A 21,943-nucleotide genomic window follows, 5' to 3' on the forward strand; every position below is an offset into this window, starting at 1 on the left:
AGAGAGGGAGGGAGGGAGGGGGAGGGGGGAGGGAGAGGGAGGGAGAGAGGGAGGCAGAGAGGGGGGAGAGAGAAAGGGAGGGGGGAGGGAGGGGGAGAGGGAGAGAAAGGGAGAGAGAGAGGGAGGGGGCAGGGAGGGAGGGGGAGAGGGAGAGAAAGGGAGAGAGGGAGGGAGAGAGGAGGAGGCAGAGGGAGGCAGGGAGGGGGAGGGGGGAGAGGGAGAGAGGGAGGCAGGGAGGGGGAGAGAGAGAGGGAGGCAGGGAGGGGGGAGAGAGAAAGAGGGAGGGAGGGAGGGGGAGGGGGGAGGGAGAGGGAGGGAGAGAGGGAGGCAGAGAGGGGGGAGAGAGAGAGAGAGGGAGGGGGAGGGAGGGGGAGAGGGAGAGAAAGGGAGAGGGGAGGGAGGGGGAGAGGAGGAGGCAGAGGGAGCAGGGAGGGGGAGGGGGGAGAGGGAGAGAGGCAGGGGGAGGGAGAGAGAGAGAGGGAGGCAGGGAGGGGGAGGGAGGGGAGAGAGGGAGGGAAGGAGGGAGAGGGAGGGAGAGAGGGAGGGAGGAGGCGGCAGAGGGAGGCAGGGAGGGGAAGGGGGGAGAGGGAGAAAAAAGGAGAGAGGGAGGGAGGGGAGGGGGAGAGAGAGAGGGAGGGAGGCAGGGAGGGAGGGGGAGAGGGAAAGGGAGAGAGAGGGAGGGAGGGAGGGAGGGGAGAGGGAGAGAAAGGGAGGAGGGAGAGGGAGAGAAAAGGAGAGAGGGAGGAAAGAGAGAAAGAGGGAGAGGGAGGGAGAGGGGGGGGAGAGAGGGAGAAGGGGGGCAGGGTCCGACCATCCGCCCCCCCCATGCCCTCTCACCCCTCGCATCGCCCTGGGAGAAGCTGTGAAGGAGGAAGATTACAGGGGCAGGGAAGGGCACCCTGTGGGGAGGGGCTGCTGCCCACAGGGCCTGGAGAGCCAGGGCAGGGCTGGGCCCCTCCACCGGCTGGGCCGCCCCACTGCACCCGGCTGGTCTCGTGCCCTGAGTTCCTCTCCCAGACTGGAGGCCTGTCCAGGGCACTCGACGGCACTCCTGAGCCCTTCGGGGAAGGGGTGTTCACACTCAGTCGGGGAAATGTGCGAACCTCACATCCCCAGCCCCCCCAAAAAACAGGAACATAAAGAAAAAAAGGCAAAATTCGGTTCCTGTTCCTTTTTTCCTGAAAACATGATGCAAACTGTCCACCCTTTACAAAAACACACTAGATTTTTCAGAAATATTTATTATTTTAAAAGGTAGAGTTGGAGGGGGGACAGAGGTCTTCCGTCCACTGGCTCACTCCCCAGTGGCCACAACAGCAGAGCGGGCCAGGCTGAGGTCTCCCACGTGGTGCAGGGCCCAGGCACTCGGGTCGACTTCCAGTGCCTGCCCAGGCCTCACAGGGAGCGGGTGGGAAGGCGAGGCCTCTGACACGGGACGCGGGGGCACACGCGGCGGCTTAGCCCGCATGCGCCACTACGCTGCCCGTGAGGACATCAAGGTGGTTCCCGCGCCAGTTCTGCCCCAGCAGTGGGCCCCCTCTCCCGCCTGGGAGCCTGCTCGGACCCTTCCAGGTTCCCCTGGATCTGCGGCTGGCCCCCGCAGGGCTCCGGCAGCTGGGGCTGGCACCTCCGGACCAGGAGACCCCCCCACACACTTGCTACAGTTACCACTATGGTTCTTCGGCACGCAGGTTAAGTCCTAACTGCAGAGCGCGGGCTTAGCTCTGTGTCGCCAGGAAAGGCCGGCACAAAGCCGGGGCAGGGGCAGGAGCGGGGCGCCATGGAGCTGCCCTCGTCCTCCTCCCGCCTCTCAGCGGGTGGCCCACACGCCCGCTGCCATCGCTGGGGTGCTCCTCTGCACGCACCACACTCCCCGTCCTCCAGCCACGCCAGCCCTCCCTCGGAGGTCCTCGCCCCTTTCTAGGGCTCTACAGACCCTGCCCGCAGGGCACAGCCCCCGCCCCACCCCCAGGCACTCCCTGTACCTTCCCAGGCAGACGGCCTGCAGGAGCAGCCAAGACCCAGGACCCTCCCAGCACTGACACACGGCGGCAGCAGCCGGCGCTGTAGCCCTCAACAGGTGCACCCAGGACACGAGCCGGCGGCCGGCCAGCTCAGCAGGACTAACCCAGGGCTTATTTTTCAAAATCAGCCAGGCGGGTATTCCGCTGAGAAGCAGCGAAAGCAAGCGAGGAGACAACGCCAGCATCCAGCCAGTCTCCACACGCGTGTTCTCGGCTCCAGGGCTCGCGGGAGGCGGGGAGCCCTGCACAGCCCTCTGCACCCAGGGCTGGTTTTACCGGCTGCTCCGGCTCCGGCTCGGCAAACGCGGAAGCTTTGAAACCCCGCCAGATGACCCCACGTTCCTTCTGAATCTGGAACGGAAAGGAAGGGCGTGCCGGAAGCTCGCGCAAACCTCGCGGTGGCCAATTCCGTGTTACTGATGAGAACTGCAGCGCGAGCTGATGGGAGGCACCGTGTTTCCACGCCAGGACTCAAACCCAAGGCAGCACCGGAAACCCACTGGCAAAAGCGTTCTGAAAAGTCAAACTTACCCTGGCGACGGCACACGGAAACTGGAACCTAAAATACCCGTGGGTTTGTGTCTTTAATGTTCAGCTGTGTTCAAATGCTAACTAAGTTCCTTGTGACCCCGGGAGGCCACGGATCAACCTCACCGTGCACCGAGCTCGGACCCGAGCTCGCACTTGGCAGCCGCGCAAACCCTCATCAGACGTCGCCAGCCAGCGGGAAGCACGGCGACGGGAAACAATCCACACACCGGACGGTGCAGCCCAGGGCCCCGGGGGATTCAGAGCAGCCCGTGCCCAGGTGTCCAGGGACCCTCCCTCAGATGGCCACTCGCTCACGGTGGCTCATTCTGAACAGAACACAGCCCGCCTGTCAGCCGTCCCAGGCTTCCTCTCTGCACTGCGCCGTGTGTGTGTGTGTGTGTGTGTGTGTGCGCGCTGTCACCCCGGCTCGCTGAGCACCTGTGACAGTCAACACCTAGCTGGTTTCACAGGCAGCCGCTGGAGGCCAGAGCAAACGGTGACTCCTCCCATCAAACAGCCCAAGCGACAGCGGCACCCAGGAGCCCAGCCAACACTCGCCCCGCTCCCCACCCACCGACCCCACAAAGTGGCAACACACAGCCCCCCGCGCTCCTCGTCACGGCTCCCGTCAGCCCCCAAAGCCCCCAAGGCCTCGGCTTCTCCCAGGGACACCAAGGCACAGCAGATCCCCGCCGGCAGACTCACGGCACAGACACCGTGGCAGTGCTGTGGTGCAGTTAGGCTGCTGCGTGCGACACTCACAGCCACAGCCGAGTGCCGGCTACTGCTCTGATCCAGCTTCCGGCCGATACACCCAGGAAGGCCGTGGACGATCGCCCACGTCCTTGGGTCCCTGCCACCCACGTGGGAGACCTGGATGGGGCTGCTGGTTCCTGACTTGGGCCCCGACCCGACTGTGGCAGGAGTCTGGGGAGGGAACAGCGGTGGGAAATCCCTCTCCCTTTCCCTCTCTCTGCAACTCTTCCAAGTAAATCAATAAACCACTTAACAACAACAACAAAAGCGCCACATTTCTGATGAGCTGACCAGAACCCGCTTCAGGGGTGTGCGCGGCACCGTGCGGCGCTCCCTGGAGGTGCAGGCAGACGCTGAGCACCGCTCACCAGAGCACTGACCGCAGCACAGCTGGACCCTGCAAGTGCCACTGGGGCCAGAGGACGGCCTGCGTGTCCACGCAGACGCCGGTGTCCACTCAGAGACGCCGAGTGTCCACTTAGAGACACCGAGTGTCCACTCAGAGACGCCGAGTGTCCACATAGAGACACCGAGTGTCCACATAGAGACACCGAGTGTCCACTTAGAGACGCCGGTGTCCACGCAGAGACGCCAGTGTCCACTTAGAGACGCCGAGTGTCCACATAGAGACACCGAGTGTCCACTTAGAGATGCTGAGTGTCCACTTAGAGACACCTGTGTGTCCACTTAGAGATGCTGTGTCCACTTAGAGACACCTGTGTGTCCACTTAGAGACGCCGAGTGTCCACATAGAGATGCCAGTGTCCACTCAGAGACGCCAGTGTCCACTTCACTGAGTGTCCACTCAGAGACGCCGGTGTCCACGCAGAGACACTGAGTGTCCACTTAGAGACACCTGTGTGTCCACTTAAAGACGCCGAGTGTCCACATAGAGATGCCAGTGTCCACTCAGAGACGCCGGTGTCCACGCAGAGACACCGGTGTGTCCACTTAGAGACGCCGAGTGTCCACATAGAGATGCCAGTGTCCACTCAGAGACGCCGGTGTCCACTTCACTGAGTGTCCACTCAGAGATGCCGGTGTCCACGCAGACACTGAGTGTCCACTTAGAGACACCTGTGTGTCCACTTAAAGACGCCGAGTGTCCACTCAGAAGCCAGTGTCCACTTAGAGACACCAAGTGTCCACTTAGAGACACCTGTGTGTCCACTTAAAGACGCCGAGTGTCCACTCAGAGACGCCGGTGTCCACTTAGAGACACCGAGTGTCCACTTAGAGACACCCTGTGTGTCCACTTAAAGACGCCGAGTGTCCACGTAGAGATGCCAGTGTCCACTCAGAGACGCCAAGTGTCCACTTCATGGAGTGTCCACTCAGAGACGCCGGTGTCCACTTAGAGACACCGAGTGTCCACTTAGAGATGCCGCTATCCACTCAGAGACGCTGGTGTCCACTTCACTGAGTGTCCACTCAGAGACGCCGGTGTCCATGCAGAGACACTGAGTGTCCACTTAGAGACACCGGTGTGTCCACTTAAAGATGCCAAGTGTCCACTCAGAGACGCCGAGTGTCTATTTCACCAAGTGTCCACTCAGAGACGCCGGTGTCCACTTAGAGACACCTGTGTGTCCACTCAGACACCGGTGTCCACGTGGAGACGCCTGCACAAGCCGAGGCTCACCTGCTGCACCCCTGCCTCTCCACAGGTGAGCGGCAACCGCCTCCCCTTCCTGGTGACAGGCGCTGCCCAGCAGCCGGCCATTTCGGCACACTCCAGGACAGCCAGATGGAGAACCACTTTATTAAAACAGTAAGAAGGGGCCGCGCTGTGACGTAGTGGGTACAGCTGCTGCCTGCAGTGCCGGCATCCCATACGGGCGCTGGTTCTAGTCCGATCCAGTCTCTGCTGTGGCCTGGGCAAGCAGTGGAGGATGCCCAAGTCCTTGGGCCCCTGCACCTGCGTGGGAGGCCTGGAAGAAGCTCCTGGCTCCTGGCTTTGGATTGGCACAGCTCTGGCCGCTGCAGCCAACTGGGGAGTGAACCAGCGGATGGAAGACCCCTCTCTCTCTCTCTCTCTCTCTCTCTCTCTCTCTGCCTCTTGTCTTTCTGTGTAACTCTGACTTTCAAATAAATAAATAAATAAATCTGTTTAAAGCTGGTTTACAGACGCGCAGCCCTCGGAGGCGTAAATGCTGCTCCCCCATGAGGCCGGGCCAGAGCGCGGCTGGACCTCTGTGTGGCCGGGGCGTGCTGCCTGAGCGCCCTGCTCCTCGCTTCCCCGGAAGGCGGCACCCACGGGCCTCTCCCACAGCCGCTGCGGAGGAGAAGGCCTCGGGAAGCCGGCCGAGGAGCCGCGGACAGCTGCTCCCAGCCGTCGGCCCCACGCAGCCCAGGGAGGAAGTTCCGCCAGCAGGGCTCCTGTGGCCGGCAAGGAGAGGGCCGGAGGTGTCCGAGCACCTACCGGGCCTCAGAGGCTGCGCTGCCCTCGCTGGCTCCTCCGAGCAGCACAGGGGCCACAGGGGCGGGAGCCGAGGCCCTGCCCCTCGGCTGAGGCCCACCCGCGGCAGGTGGCCGGCGCGGCAGGCCCTGCCCTCCCCCAGGTGCGCACACAGGCGGGCGCAGGGCTCGCCCTAGCTCAGAACAAAACCTGCTGGACAGGGAAGGGCGCAGCTTCCGCGGGCGACAGCTGGGCCTGTCACATCCTACCCCACCCACCTGCCCGTCCCACACGCGCGGGGGGGGGGGGGGCTGGCTTTGCGATTAGCCGTCTTGATCCGGGCTAAGGGGCCTTCTCCGGAGTGGAGACAGGGAGACCGCCGGGCTAAAAAGTTCTCGACAGCAGACCCACGTGCGAGGGCAGCGCGCAAACTGCCGGGGCGCAGGTGCACACGGGTGACCTCGGCAGAGGCGGCGGCCGGGGAGAGCCAGGCCCGCGGCCTCCCGCCGCCCTCCCGCGGGCGGGACGCGCTGCCGGCCGCCACGGCGCCCACCCGCAGGGCGCAGCACGCGCCAGGCGAGCCCACCCACTCCTGGCCGACGCCCGGGCAGGCGCAGGGCGAGAGGCCGGGACTCAGGGGGCGGAGGCCGGGGCCAGGCGCCCGGCGGCCGCCCACAGCCAGGCTCGCAGGCTCGAGGTCCGGGCCGGCCCGGAACTTCCTCGGAAGTTTTCCCGCGCCCTCTGAGGCCCAGGCCCGCACGCCCAGGCCGGGGCCGGGGCCGGGGCCGGAACCTGTCGGGCGCGGGCGGCCTGCGGGCCCGGGCGCTGCTCCCGCCGCCTGCCCGCGGCCCAGTCCCCGCCGCCCGCCGCGCCCCGCCGTCCCGGGCCTTCGCCAGGCGGCCGGGCCGAGCACTCACCTGGACGAGGGTCCCGCGGGCGCCGGCCGAGCCTCGCTGCCCTCCCCGCCCCCGCCCCTCAAGCCCGCGACCCGCTGACACCGAGGCGGAAGTGCGGCCCGCCGCGCCGGCGACTGACAGCCCGTGCCAGCCACTCGCTGCCCCCGGCGCCGTTACGTCATCCGCCCCCCGCCCAATCAGCGTCCGACCCGGGGGCCGCTTTCGGGGGTGGGAACTATGCTAATCGCTCGGCCCTGCGAGATCTCCCTCCGCCCGTCCCGGGTGCCGCCCTCGCGGAGGAGCGACGGGGCTGGCAGCCAATCGCTGCGCGGTGGAGGCGGGGCTGCTCCGCTCCGGCCCGCAGGGGCGGGGCGGGCGTGGCTGCGGGAAGCCGAGTTTACAAACAGTGAGTCAGGTGGCCGGGCGCGGCGCCCGGGGCTGCGCGGCCCCGGCGAGCCTCGCGCGGGCGGCGGGGACCGCGATGCGCGGGGCGGGGCTGTGCACGTTTTCCCTGCGCCCCGCGTGCACCCTGCAGCGCCCCACGCGCGGGTCGTGGCTCCGTGGCTGAGCCCGGCGGCCCTGGAGGCGGCCGTGGGGCTCGGATGTCCACCAGCTGCCCAGCCCTGGGCACGTCCACTCGCCTCCCTCGTCCTGCCGGGACCCGGGCCTGCTCCCGGTGATGAGGACGCGAGCCAGGCCGGTGTGTGGGGCCTGCGGCTCGCCCTGGCCGAGGGGGCTCAGCCTGGGGCCTCTGCTGCGGGCACAGAGCCCAGACCGCGGGCCCGAAGTCACGGCCCGGCATCTGCTCACAGCCGGCCCCCCAGGGTGGTCAGGCGGAGAAGGCGCTGTGCAGGGGCTCCCGGCAGGGGTCCGAAGACCTTAAGGTCACCTGAGCTGCTGCGCCTGCTTCCCTGCTTGAACCAGGAGGCAGAGCCAGGAGTGCTGGCCCTAGGTGACCCAGGAGCGGGGTCCCCAGGCCCGCAGGCGCCTCCCCCTCCAGCAGGGGGCTCTGTCTGCAGCAGGGGTGGGGCCCCAGGGGCTGGCCCTAGGTGACCCAGGAGCGGGGTCCCCAGGCCCGCAGGCGCCTCCCCCTCCAGCAGGGGGCTCTGTCTGCAGCAGGGGTGGGGCCCCAGGGGCTGGCCCTAGGTGACCCAGGAGCGGGGTCCCCAGGCCCGCAGGCGCCTCCCCCTCCAGCAGGGGGCTCTGTCTGCAGCAGGGGTGGGGCCCCAGGGGCTGGCCCCGGCCTCCCCCGCCCCGGGGGCACCGCTGGCGGCAGGGGCAGGGGCGGAGAGCCAGAGACGTGCTGCGACTGGGAAGGAGCTCCCGGCTCTCCTGAAGGGAGAGACGGAGGGAGGCGGGCCAGCCCGGGAAACAAAGGCGTTGCCATGGTTACGGGGAAGGGAAAAGTGTAGTGTGCAGGCCCCCCCAGCAGGACGGGGAGGGCAGGCTGGTTGCTACGGAGATGACCAGGCTCTGCAGCTTCCCTTGTGGGCCTGGTCCCTGGGGCCAGCTCCGGGGTCTCCAAACCCACCACCCTCCCTACCCCTCACCTCTGCAACTCTGGCCCTGAGCCCCAAGGCTTGACCTACCTGCCCGCACCATGACCTTGAGCTGCAAGTCAGTGCCCCGCCCACCTGCCCGGGGACCACCCCTCGGCTGAGCCTGTCCACCCCATCCCGGCCTTGGGAGTTTGGGGTGAGGCTGGTCTCCGGCCAGCCCTGCAGCTGTTCCCTGTACAGCACCCATGACACCTGGACGCCTGCTGCCTCCTTCCAGGTCTGCACCCAGGGCTCGGCGGGGCCCTCCCTTGGTTGGTGGTGAGGAAGGGGCACCTTGCAACCAGCATGGCAGTGTTTGTCATGACCCTCACTGGGCCAAGAGGCCAATTCCACAGGCACAAAGCTCCAGGACTCGGCTGGAGGGAGACAAGGACAGCTTGGGGCCAGCATGGTGACGTCGATGCTGGCACCAACCCTGCTGGGCCCGCCTCAGCCCGGTGCACGCCTCTGGTGGGCAGGGACTGCCCACTGTCCCGCCGTGCAGGTGAGCAGCGACCTCACAGCCTCACCAGGGGTCCCGGGGTGTGCGGGGGAAGCAGAGCTTTGCCCGAGCCCAGGAGCAGGACCTGCATGGAAACAGGAGGTGCCCAGGGGGTTGTGCGGCTGAGCCGGCCAGCTCCACCCCCCGGCTTCCGGGCCAGCCGGTCAGCGGGCGTTGGTGTGAGCATGAGACACTCAGCCTGGAGATCTTGGGGCACCTGCTCCCGCCTGCACGGCGGCCAGACCAGGCCAACCCCCAAGTGGACCCAGCGGCAGTGTCCGGCTGCCTCTGGGTCCCAACTCCTTCCGAATGGTCCTGGGGACAGGGCCAGCACGGATGGGCCCCGGGGGTCTTGAGAGGACTCGGGCCCAGCCACGTGCTCAGGACGAAGTGCGGGAGCGCCCTCTGCTCTCTCAGCAAGGAGGAGAAGCCATCCCCCTGCCCCCTGCCGTGGGCCGGTCACCAGGTGCCGTCTCACCCAGCCCGCGGGAGGTGCCTGCGTCTGCCTGCTCCCTGCCTTCTGCCCCGAAGCGGCAACTCTGGGGAAACCGAGTCTCAGAGCAGACGTGACTCCCGCGGGGTCCCGCAGCAGAGTGGGCTCAGCAGGAACAGCCCTGCCAGCCCCCGCCGCCCTGTGCCTCACGTCACAGAACCCCGCCCGCTCCCGGCTGCTCCCCGGGGCCTTTCCCCGCGGCCCGCTGCCTGCTGTGGAATCCCCCGTGGGGTGCAGCCTGGCCCGCCGAGGGCCCTCACGAGGCTGGCTGCCGCCTGCCCACGGCGACTTCCCAGGCTCCTGTGCAACGTGACAGCTCCGGCTTCCCGATCGTGGCAGGGAGAGTATTTTTAGTTTTGAACCCGCCACGTGAAGAGAGACAAGTTATCAATAGCAGCCGCACAGGCTTGTTCTGGTTGGCTTTTATTCCTCCCGTGTCTTGGGGACCTGAACAACCTGTACCCATTAGATTCTGGCAAAAGGAGGAAAAAGGCCTGCCCGTGCAGACTGCGCCCCCACGGCTTCCTGGAGCCTCCCGGCGCCCCCAGCTCCCGGGGAGGGGCGGGGCTCAGCTGGGGTGGGGGCCCTCACGAAGTCCACGTGGACCCCGTTCTGACTCGCACAGCGGCAGCACTGGCCTTTGTGAGGTGCTTCCTGCGCGCCGGCACGGAGTGAACACCCCCGTGCATCGCCTCCCATGAGCGCCCCAGCCACCCACGGGCAGCGCTAACGGGGGACCGCAGAGTCCCAGGGCCACCACGTCTAGCTGTCGCCGGCTGCCCTCCGCCTGTGCCCTGCGTTTGCAGAGTCCCGCGGTCAGCTGGGTCCGGGAAGCTTAAGCCCAGCTCACGATTGCTCCCAGAGCCCTCCCTGCCTGGTGTCCTTGGGGGCTCCCAGTGCAGACCCCGAAGTTCCCGGGTCTGGGAGCCCCCACACTAGAACAGCCTCCTGCCAGGCTGGGCGGAGTGTCTGAGCCGGCGGCTGCTGCCAGGTAGGCCCAGAGCCGCGTTTCTGAGGAGCCCAGAACAGAGGCTCCAGCCAACGAGGACTGCACGTCCGCCCCGAGTGCCGCGGGGGGGCAGGGTCCGAGCACCGCGGGGGCTCCCGTCCTCACATCTCTCCTGGTGCTGGCTCCTTCAGCCGTGTCACCTCATGGCCCAGAACAGCCGCTGGTGCTGTGGCCATCACACATATCTCTCACCAGAAGCAAAAGAGGAAGGTTGGAAATGCTGCCCCACAAGATGAGTCATCTTCCTTAAAAAATTAAAAAAAAAAAAAAGAGATGTTTTTGTTTTTATTTGAAAGACAGAGAGACAAATAGGACGTCCATCTGCTGGTTCACTCCTGGACCGGGCCAGGCTGAAGCCAGAGCCAGGAACGCTGTCCAGGGCTCCCATGGGTGGCGGGGACCCAAGGACTTGGGCTCCGCCCCAGGCCGTGCACCAGCAGGAAGCTGGATCGGAAGCAGAGCAGCCCGTGCTGAGCAGGTACTTCGGCACGGCGACGGAAGCCGCTGTGCCAAGCGCCCGCCCCGGGCAGCTCCGTCTGAGAGCTGGGTCCCGAGGACACGGGCGTCCCCGCCCCGAGGGCCGAGAGCAGGCTGCAGCCGGCAACACTGCCAGTCCAGGGGCAGGGCACGTGCTGGCCACTTGTCAGGGGCGGCTTCCTGTGGGCCTCCCCCAAGAGAGACCACTCGGGGCCCTGTGGCCCCCTCCCGCAGCCCCAGGCCCAGAAATGAAGGCCGCTCTGGAAGGCCCTGGCGCGGCGTGGGCCACCTGCTGGCCTGGCACACTGGCCGTTGCCGACCGGCATCCCGACAACCTGGGCCGGGCCCGCGAGGCTCGGCACGTCCTGCGGTGGCCCTCCCTGGCTGTCCCCTGACGGACGCCAAGTGGGAGCCGCTTCACCCTGCACCTGCTGGGCACCAGGTCCCCCGTGGGCAGGCCACAGAGCCCAGGGCTGCCCGGAGAAGGGCTCTGGTGCTCCCCTCCCCCCCTTCCCGGGGGCCCACGTGGGCCGGGACAGGCATGTGCACATCCGTGTGCAGGGCGGCGCAGCCGAGAGGAGACAGCTGGGCGGGTTCCACAGCATCTGCTGGGAGGCAAGTGTGTTGGCTGGAGCTGCCGTGGAGGGGGCGAGTCTCCGCCGGAGACGGTGGGGAGCCGCCAGCGCCCGCCCGGAACAGCCCCAGCCGCCAGAGGGCCGTGCCAGCAGCGTCGGCGGGAATGGGGGGGTCTGGTAGGACAGCCGGGCTTTTAGGGTCTTCTAGGGCGGGTATGCCCCTGCCCCGCCCCCCGGCCCCGCCCCCGCCCCTGGAGGAGTCCGAGGGCCAGGCCCTGGGCCACAGCAGAGGGCAGCAGGCGCCAGCCCCACCCCACCCTGGGGAGAGGGCCGCGTGGGGACCCCTGGGGCTGGAGCTGCAGTCCCGGCCTCCTGGCCTCCTCTGCTGCCCCGTCCCTGGGACTCTGGGGGCCACCTCTTCCTTTTGTGCTGGGCCCGGCAAACCCTGGAGCTGCGCCACGTGAGGCGGGCGCCGTGTGGGAAGCGGGTCCTCGGGGCTTGGGGCGCTGCCAGCAGCCAGCCGGGTGCTTCTGTGCGCGGTAGGCGTGTGGCGGGCTGGGCGAGCGGGCTGGGTTGGTTCTGCGCTCCCCAGTGCAGCCCAAGCCCTGGGAAGGCGGTGCGTGCAGGGGCCCTGGCTGGGGCTCCAGGACACCGGGGCGGGTCTTTCCCAGGTGACCCTGGGGACGCCCCCACTCTCACTAGCAACCCCGGGCTCGCCTGCAGGAGTGGGGGCAGGTCTGGGCACAGAGCCGGGGGCTGGACGGGGGCTGAGGCCCACGTGGGCCAGGGCCCTGCTCACGGAGGTTGTGGGCAGGACCCTGAAGCCTCAGTTTCCCCAGAGGAAAGGCCTGGGAGGCAGAGCCCCACTGGGGCTGCCTGTGGGGGCCCCTCCCCCGCCGCGGGCAGGTAGGGGTGCAGACGGGACGCTGGACGGCACCCCCTGCCACACGACGAATCCTGACCAGGAGCCCACTCGCCAGGCCCACGGAGGACGGACCCGGGACCCCTCCTGCCCTCTCCTGCCCCACGCTGGAGCCCTGGGCGTGGCCACCAGGGGCCTTTCACCTTGACCTTGCACCTGCTCTACCCAGGGGAGGGAGGAGCCTCATCCCTCTCTCACAGCCACTTCCTGGCCTGCGCGGCTCAGCTGAGCAATGCAGGCCAAGGGCAGGATGTGCAAGGCCAGGAAGAGGTGGACCCAGGTGGTAGGGTGGGCAGGAGGGTGCAGCAGGGCCCCAACACCCCCCGGGACGTGGACATGGGGACCCCGTGGGCCGCACGCTGTCAAGACCGGCACGGCCACTTCCTGCCCAGGACTGCGGTCCAGCCCCGGGACTGCTGGCGTCCCAGCCGTAGGTGGCAAGCCCATGCCACGGCGTGAGGCCCACAGGGAACGGGGTGAGCCTCAGGCGCCCCCGGTCCAGGGCGAGAGGCCCGGCGGCGCGAGGCCTGCTGCTTTGCCCAGGGCGGGCGCCAGCCCAGCCTGTGCTGGGACAGCCCCTGCCCTGTTTCTCGTGTGTGCGTGTGTGCGAGTGAGCATGTGGATACGTGTATGTGTGTGCAAGGATGTGTGTGTGCATGTACGTGTGTATATGTGTGCATGTGCCTTGTGTAACTACGTGTACGTGCACGCATGTGAGAGTATGTGTGTGCATGTGTGAGCCTTATGTGAGTACATGCATTCACATGCCTGTGTGTGTGTGTGGGAGGACGTGTTTGCATGTGTGTGAGAGTATGTGTGTGCGTGTGTGAGCATATGTGTGCATGTGTGTGCCTTATGTGAGTACATGTGTTTGCATGCCTTGAGTGTGTGTGGGAGGACGTGTGTGCATGTGTGCGCACACATGTGTGGCCAGCGGGTGGTTGACACTTGCACCCGTCCAAGGGAGGATCTGACTGTGCAGCCAGCAGAGGCAGGCAGGGGCTGTGTCTCTGACCCTGACTTACCCCCTTCAGGGCGGGAGGGGCAGCTCTGCCCGCTCAGACCACTGGGTGCACAGCTGAACACACGCACACGTGCACACATGTGTGCCTCACACACACATGCAGACGGAGGGAAGGCACGGGTGCACACGGCCCAGGAGCAGACGCACTCACTCCCAGACCCTCCCTTCCTCCCTCAAGGACTCGAGGGACGGCTTCTCCGACTGGACCCAGGCCCAGCACTGACGGGCACCGATCAGTCCCCCACGGAGCCGCCCTGGGCCCCAGGGGACGGGCAGGAGAGACCTGGCTGTCCCCTCCTCCAGGAAGCGGCTCTCTGAGCCCAGCCTGCACGGCTCCAGCCCCGCTGTGCTGTCCTGGGTGCTGCCATGGAGGACGAGGGGCCCAAGCCCTAAGGTGGTGGGGGCTGTGGGCAGACACATGCAACACACAGAGACGCACACGCACACATATGTGCACACACACCATGCAATGTACCACACATGCAGACACGTATGTGCAGACATGTGTGCACCACACATGCACACATGTACCACATGTACACATGCTCACAGACACATGTGTACCACACACGTGTACCACAAGCACAAATGCTCACACACAGAGACACATGCAGACACACGCACCACGCACATCACCACACATGCAAACAATGTGCACACATCACACATGCAGACACACGTGCACCACACACATGCAGACACACGTGCACACACATGTACCGCACACACATGCTCACACAGAGACACATGAACCACACACGTGCAGACACACAGACACATGCCCCAGCCCCAGTCAGCAGCTCCGAGACCCTGCAGGCAAGACCTGGGAGACCCCGGCGTGGCCCTGAGAGCTCCGGGAGGAGCCATCGGCAGAGGTGTGGGGGCGCAGCCCGGGGGGCGTCTGGGAAGGGCGTGGGTGCCGGGTCTGCTGCAGCTTCAGGACCCAAGGCCGTGGCCGGCTGTCCACCAGCCTCACCTCACAGCTGGGCACGCACACGCCCAGGGCCACCCTGCTCCAGACAGACCACCCCACTGGTGCTGGGACACGGGTGGGGACGGTCCGTGGACAATACTGCATGTGTGCACCTGTGCCCAAGTCCCACAGCCCTGCCCCCATCCCACAGTTGCCAGAGGGTGCACACTGCTGGCCCCGCCTGGGGAGCAGCCTGGAGACACGGCTCTCACCCGGCAGCCACCACGTGCTCCTGGGGCCTGCAGAGTGGACCGGGGTCGCCATGCCAGTCCCCAGCCGGTCACAGCAGGAAGGCCCAGCTGTGGGGCAGGGACTGAAGGGAGGGCCAGGGGAGGGAGGGCCAGGGGAGGGGAGGGTCGGGGAGGGGAGGGTCAGGGGAGAGGAGGGCCAGGGGAGGGGAGGGCCAGGGGAGGGGAGGGTCAGGTGGGGGGAGGGCCAGGTGGGGGGAGGGCCAGGTGAGGGGAGGGCCAGGGGAGGGGAGGGCCAGGTGAGGGGAGGGCCGGGGAGGGGAGGGCCAGGTGGGGGGAGGGCCAGGGGAGGGAGGGCCAGGTGGGGGGAGGGCCAGGGGAGAGGAGGGCCAGGTGGGGGGAGGGCCAGGGGAGGGGAGGGCCAGGTGGGGGGAGGGCCAGGGGAGAGGAGGGTCAGGGGAGGGGAGGGTCAGGGGAGGGGAGGGTCAGGTGGGAGGAGGGCCAGGGGGGAGGGCCAGGGGAGAGGAGGGTCAGGGGAGAGGAGGGCCAGGGGAGAGGAGGTCCAGGGGAGGGGAGGGCCAGGGGGGAGGGCCAGGGGAGAGGAGGGTCAGGGGAGAGGAGGGCCAGGGGAGAGGAGGTCCAGGGGAGGGGAGGGCCAGGTGGGGGGAGGGTCAGGGGAGAGGAGGGCCGGGGAGAGGAGGGTCAGGGGAGAGGAGGGCCAGGTGGGAGGGGAGGGTCAGGGGAGGGAGGGTCAGGGGAGGGCACGGCCGGGCTCCAAGGCGCTGTGACGGTGGCACGGCAGGCAGTGGGTGCAGAGCCGTGCTCAGGGAAGCCCGGACCTCTGAGGACAGGCAGGTGGCAATGAGGGTAAGGAACGGCCTGACCCGAACCTGCAAGAAGCTTGGTCCAGGGTGGGGAGGGCTCAGGGCAAACCCTGGCCAGGCTGCAGGGCAAGGCTGGGAACCGTGCCTCCCAGGCTCCCCAGGGCCGCCCCGTCAGTGGGGCCCGTCTCTGCTCTGGCCAGGACTCACGACCCCCATGTTAGCTGTCCAGAGCCCGATTCGGGTGAGCCCAGTCCCGAGCCCCCGGGGTGCTGGGGTGGGAGGGGCGGGTGATAGCCTGGCCTGGCTCGGGTCCGCCCCGCCAAGGCAGGGCTGACAGGGGCTCTGTTGGGTCACAGCCATGGGGGTCCCACCAAATGCTCTTGCAGGGGGCGAAGGAAGCCCCTGGGCTGGGGCTGGGGTCCCACAGCTGGGCTTGGCTCTGGAGCCCTCGGGCCCTCCCCAGACCTGGCTGGTCCCAGCTGCCCGGGCTCTGGGGAGTGTGGGAGGAGGGTCTGCCTTCCTTCTCTTTTGTTGTTGTGTCTTTCGCTTACTTGCTTTAAGATTCTGCTCGTTTGAGAGGCAAAGAGACGGAGAGCAAGCGCTCCCAGCTGCTGGCCCTGCCCCCCGTGCCTGCGACCACGGGGCCGGGGCCGGGGCAAAGCTAGCGCTGGGGGCTCAACCCAGGCCTGCCACGTGGCGGCAGGGACCCAAGCGCCTGAGCCACCCGCACAGCAGGGAGCCGGAGCCCACGCTGGACTGGGCGACCAGGCCGCTCCGCCCCACGTGGGGTGCAAACGCCCAGCGGCCATGTTCTCATTTCCAGCGTCCGGGGAGCCAGCGCGGAGGCCGCCTGCCCCCTCCCACAACAAGCACTAGCTGGCTGCCGCCGGGGGGCACACGACACAGGACCCCCGCAGACCCCCGCCGGGGAGCACACGCCACAGGACCCCCGCAGACCCCCGCCGGGAACACGCCACACACGATCCACGCAGACCCCCGCCGGGAACACGCCACACACGATCCACGCAGACCCCCGCCGGGGAGCACACGCCACAGGACCCCCGCAGACCCCCGCCGGGGAGCACACGCCACAGGACCCCCGCAGACCCCCGCCGGGGAGCACACGCCACAGGACCCCCGCAGACCCCCGCCGGGAACACGCCACACACGATCCACGCAGACCCCCGCCGGGAACACGCCACACACGATCCACGCAGACCCCCACGCAGACCCCCGCCGGGAACACGCCACACAGGACCCCCGCAGACCCCCGCCGGGGAGCACACGCCACAGGACCCCCGCAGACCCCCGCCGGGAACACGCCACACACGATCCACGCAGACCCCCGCCGGGAACACGCCACACACGATCCACGCAGACCCCCACGCAGACCCCCGCCGGGGAGCACACGACACAGGACCCCCGCAGACCCCCGCCGGGAACACGCCACACACGATCCACGCAGACCCCCGCCGGGAACACGCCACACACGATCCACGCAGACACCCACGCAGACACCCCCAGGGAGCACACGACACAGGACCCCCGCAGACCCCCGCCGGGAACACGCCACACACGATCCACGCAGACCCCCGCCGGGAACACGCCACACACGATCCACGCAGACACCCACGCAGACACCCCCAGGGAGCACACGACACAGGACCCCCGCAGACCCCCGCCGGGAACACGCCACACACGATCCACGCAGACCCCCGCCGGGAACACGCCACACACGATCCACGCAGACACCCCCAGGGAGCACACGACACAGGACCCAGGCAGACCCCCGCCGGGGAGCACACGACACAGGACCCCCGCAGACCCCCGCCGGGAACACGCCACACACGATCCACGCAGACACCCACGCAGACACCCCCAGGGAGCACACGACACAGGACCCCCGCAGACCCCCGCCGGGGAGCACACGACACAGGACCCCCGCAGACCCCCGCCGGGGAACACGCCACACACGATCCACGCAGACACCCACGCAGACACCCCCGGGGAGCACGCCACACAGGACCCAGGCAGACCCCCGCCGGGGAGCACACGACACAGGACCCCCGCAGACCCCCGCCGGGGAGCACACGACACAGGACCCCCGCAGACCCCCGCCGGGAACACGCCACACACGATCCACGCAGACACCCACGCAGACACCCCCAGGGAGCACACGACACAGGACCCCCGCAGACCCCCGCCGGGGAGCACACGACACAGGACCCCCACAGACCCCCGCCGGGGAGCACACGACACAGGACCCCCGCAGACCCCCGCCGGGGAACACGCCACACAGGACCCACGCAGACACCCACGCAGACATCCCCCGGGGAGCACGCCACACACAATACACGCAGACACCCCCGGGGAGCACACGACACAGGACCCCCGCAGACCCCCGCCGGGGAGCACACGACACAGGACCCACGCAGACCCCCACCGGGGAACACGCCACACACAATCCACGCAGACACCCCTGGGGAACACGCCACACAGGACCCACGCAGACACCCCCGGGGAACACGCCACACACGATCCACGCAGACACCCACGCAGACACCCCCAGGGAGCACACGACACAGGACCCAGGCAGACCCCCGCCGGGGAGCACACGACACAGGACCCCCGCAGACCCCCGCCGGGAACACGCCACACATGATCCACGCAGACACCCACGCAGACACCCCCAGGGAGCACACGACACAGGACCCCCGCAGACCCCCGCCGGGGAGCACGCCACACACGATCCACGCAGACACCCACGCAGACACCCCCAGGGAGCACACGACACAGGACCCAGGCAGACCCCCGCCGGGGAGCACACGACACAGGACCCCCGCAGACCCCCGCCGGGGAACACGCCACACACGATCCACGCAGACACCCTGGGGGCACGCCACACAGGACCCACGCAGACACTGGCCAGGAGGCACGCCGTGCAGGACCCGCACACAGGGGCTCCCTGCCTTGGACGTAGGCACGTTTGCACTCCTCTGGCTCCTCCAGCAATGGGCAGCTGCCCACAGAACCCTCAGACCTCTGGACTCCTCTGGGCTCTGCCTCCTCCAGGGAGCCTTCCTGGAGTATGTCTTCTCGCTCTCTTTTTTTTAAGGTATTCAAATCTTTTTTTTTTTTTTTTTTTTTTTTTTTTTTTTTTTTTTGACAGGCAGAGTGGACAGTGAGAGAGAGAGACAGGGAGAAAGGTCTTCCTTTGCTGTTGGTTCACCCTCCAATGGCCGCCGTGGCCGGCGCACCGCGCTGATCCGAAGCCAGGAGCCAGGTGCTTCTCCTGGTCTCCCATGGGGTGCAGGGCCCAAGCACTTGGGCCATCCTCCACTGCCCTCCCGGGCCACAGCAGAGAGCTGGCCTGGAAGAGGGGCAACCGGGACAGAATCCGGCGCCCCGACTGGGACTAGAACCCGGGGTGCCAGCGCCGCAGGCGGAGGATTAGCCTAGAGAGCTGCGGCGCCTGCCAAATATTTTTTTCTTAAGATTTATTTTTATTTTATTCTAAAGGCAGAGTTACAGAGCTGGGGTGGGGGTGGAGGGCAGACACACACACACACACACACACACACACACACACAGGTCTTTCAACCGCTGGTTCACTCCCAAAATGGCCTCAATGGCTGCAGCTGGGCCAGACTGAAGCCAGGAGCCAGGAGCTTCTTCTGGGTCTCCCACGTGGGTGCGGGGGCCCAAGGACCTGGGCCATCCTCTACTGCTTCCCCAGGCCACAGCAGGGAGCTGGCTGGGAAGAGGAGCAGCCGGGACTGGAGCCGGCGCCCGTGTGGGCTGCGGTGCCGCAGCGCCGGCCTCTGTCTTCGCTTGTGCTTGATTCTGAAGTGACACCCGGCAGTGGGGGGCGTCTTAGAGCACCCGAGACTCCATCTTGAGGAAGCCCCTCCCCCCGTGAGGCTCTGGTCTGAAACTAGGACCTAAAACACAGACGACAGCAGTGCACTGCGTCCCACCCGGCAGGCAGAGACCCCTGGGCGACGGCCCCGCTGCTGCACCGGGGTCAATGGTAAGACTGAGATTCGGGCCAGCGCCGCGGCTCACTAGGCTGATCTTCCGCCTGCGGCGCCAGCACACCGGGTTCTAGTCCCGGTGGGGGCACTGGATTCTGTCCCGGTTGCCCCTCTTCCAGGCCAGCCCTCTGCTGTGGCCCGGGAGTGCAGTGGAGGATGGCCCAGGTGCTTGGGCCCTGCACCCCATGGGAGACCAGGAGAAGCACCTGGCTCCTGGCTTCGGATCAGCGCGGTGCGCAGGCCGCAGTGCGCCGACCACGGCGGCCATTGGAGGGTGAACCAACGGCAAAGGAAGACCTTTCTCTCTGTCTCTCTCTCTCTCTCTCTCACTGTCCACTCTGCCTGTCAAAAATTAATTAATTAATTAAAATTTTAAGAAGATTATAATCAGAACTGTCCAGGTTGTCGTGTGTCGTCAGGATTCTGATGGACAGCAGTCTCGCCCGGGCCTTAGGTTGGCCTGACCCCAGTAACACGTGTTCCCCCTCCCGTTTTTGTGAGTTTTGTGTTTATCAACGCTGTTGCTTTGGGTTTGGGGTGGAGAGCTCAGGGCCCGAGCCCGCTCCCCGCCGTCCGCGTTCATCCCTCGGGCTTCTCTGTGTGCCCTCGCTCGGCGCAGCAATGCATCGCCCACGACGCCACGGCTCGGTGCGGCTCTGCAAGGCTTCGTGCTGTCTGCGGCCGCTGAGCCGTTGCCCCTCGCCACTCCCCGAGCAGAGACCCCGGCCCAGGGGCCAGGGGTGTGCAGTGAGGGTGCTGATGTGGGTGCTCTTCGCTGCGCTAGGCGCCACCGACCCAGCCCGGCGCTGGAAGAGCAGTGGGCAGACGCAGGGGAGCCGCTAAGCCTCCGGCCGGTGGGTGGTCCCAGGGTGGGCCAGTCTCACACTCTGCGCCACACCCACTGCAGCCGGGCAGCAGGAGACCGACAGCCACAGCCAGGCCCTGTCCACAGTCCCATCTGCCCACCGCCGTCCCCACCACGGTGGGCTCCCTGCGCCCAGGCCCTGGTGGCATAGCATGTGGGCTCCGCAGGGGCAGCGGGCAGGGGCTGCTACACGATGCGCCTGCAGCTGCGCTGGCCACGGCCCCTCCCCGGCACTCCCCCGTACCTGACGGCCGGGCCAGGCCGGTGTGGCGATTCTGGGTTCTGCCGGCTGCTCCCCTCCAGTAGCGAGAGGGTAGGGGAGGAGCAGAGCATCCCGGAGCGGCAGGGAACACAGGGGTGCAGCGGGGAGGGCGGCTGTTCGAGCACCCGTGCAGCTCTGTCTGGGGATCGTCCCCCTGGATGTCTCCGGTGGGCGACCAGACCCCCATCTCCGTGGGCCTCTCGGCAGTTCCTGTCCCTTGCAGCCAAGTGGGCCAGCTGCGTCCCTGCCTCCTGTGCCCCTCCCCCCACCCCGGGCCCCACAGACAGGGCGGTCAGACGCGGCTTCGGGTTCCAAGCTGGTGGCCTCAGATGCCGTCTGCACACACCCAGGCCCTGAGCTCATCACGCTCACCGGGAGCCGGCTTAGAATGTCACCAGGGGGAGAGAAGACTCGGAACAAAAAAAGAAACATCTACATTCCCATATTCAAATGAGCTCCTGCAGGGAGACAGCGCGGCTCCGTGAGGAGCGGGTGCACGCGGGACCCGGGCCGCGAGGGCCGTGGCCGAGGCTGGCAGGACACCTGTCTGGCCGCCGGCCTCGGGTGGCCCTGCTCCCTCATTATTCCTCATTAGCGGGCCGTGTCCTCCCACAGCGGCGCGGAGCTGTGCGGGCGACAGCGCCGGGCGGCCCTCAGTCCAGCGGAGAAAGGCCTTTACCGGCGCCGTGAGAGCTGGCAGAGCGCGGCCGGGACGCTGCAGGTGCACAGGCCAGCCTGAGCGGGGCGGAGCTGCCAGCCCAGGGCTGCCCACCCGTGTCCTCGCTCCCCCGGCGTCCAGCTGCTCGACAGGGCACCTCTGGGGTGGGTGCTTAGCTTGGGGGTTGAAGCCCTGGCCCTGACGCAGGCCCTGGGCGGCAGAGGCGGCTCCAGGAACCAGGTCCCTGCCACCCACGTGGGAGACCCTGGTGGACTTCCTGGCTCCTGGCTTCAGCCTCTAAGCCGCGGCAGGCATTTGGGGACTGAACCAAAGGGTGAGAAATCTCTCTCTCTCTCGCTCTCTCTCGCTCTCTCTCGCTCTCTCTGTGTCTCTGCGCCCCCTCACCTCTCAAGTTTTCTAAACATTAAAAAAGCAAGGACCCCATCTCCCCAACGCTGCTCCATTGCGTGCGCGCCAACACCATCCTCCCAGGTGTCTCAGCCCAAACGTGGCTGGACCCCTCTCACTCCTCGCAGCTCACCTGTCAGCTTCAAAAAGCACCCAGAGTCCGCCAGGGGTCCCCTCCACGGCCGCTACCGTCGCCGCTCACCTGAACGTCTCTTGGCTTCTGCCCTCGTCCAAGGGGACTGCTTCCCCACAGCAGCCGGGGTCCCGGAGTCCCCATGTCCCAGAAGGCGCGATGACGCCACCTGCCCCTGCGACCTCTCCCCAGACCGTCCCCTGTCTGCTCCGCACGGGCCTCCCGGCTGCACACCGAGCATCTGGACACGCCCCCCCCCTCGCCTCCGCCCCTGCTGTTCCCTCTGCCCGGAACTCTGCACCCCCGCCCCCCAACACCCCCTCCTTCCTTAGGTCTCTGCTCAAGTGTCCCTCTCTCAGGGGAGACTCCCTGGCCACGCCTCCAAGCCTGGAACCTGGCCGTGTCCTCCTGGGTCCTCCAGCAAGCAGACGCCAAGAAGAAAGTGCTGGTCAG

At 67.2% G+C, this 21,943-nt stretch overlaps 1 protein-coding gene and 1 long non-coding RNA gene across 2 annotated transcripts in view; one reads left to right on the forward strand and one right to left on the reverse strand.

Annotated features, from left to right (window-relative positions):
* The window catches only part of OSBPL2 (oxysterol binding protein like 2), a 42,395-nt gene extending 35,612 nt beyond the window's left edge, over positions 1-6,783 (reverse strand). Inside the window, exon 1 of the mRNA XM_070051636.1 lies at positions 6,627-6,783. The gene's annotated coding sequence lies outside the window, so the exon portion shown is untranslated. The remainder of the gene's footprint in view (positions 1-6,626) is intronic.
* Positions 1,103-3,578, forward strand: LOC138844266 (uncharacterized). The gene is made up of 2 exons (XR_011379814.1): positions 1,103-1,691; positions 1,994-3,578. It is a non-coding gene; the product is annotated as an uncharacterized lncRNA (long non-coding RNA).
* Positions 6,784-21,943: the final 15,160 nt, after the last annotated feature.

The sequence above is a fragment of the Oryctolagus cuniculus genome, chromosome 11 (genome assembly GCF_964237555.1).
Source record: "Oryctolagus cuniculus chromosome 11, mOryCun1.1, whole genome shotgun sequence".
Taxonomy (NCBI): Eukaryota; Metazoa; Chordata; class Mammalia; order Lagomorpha; family Leporidae; genus Oryctolagus; species Oryctolagus cuniculus.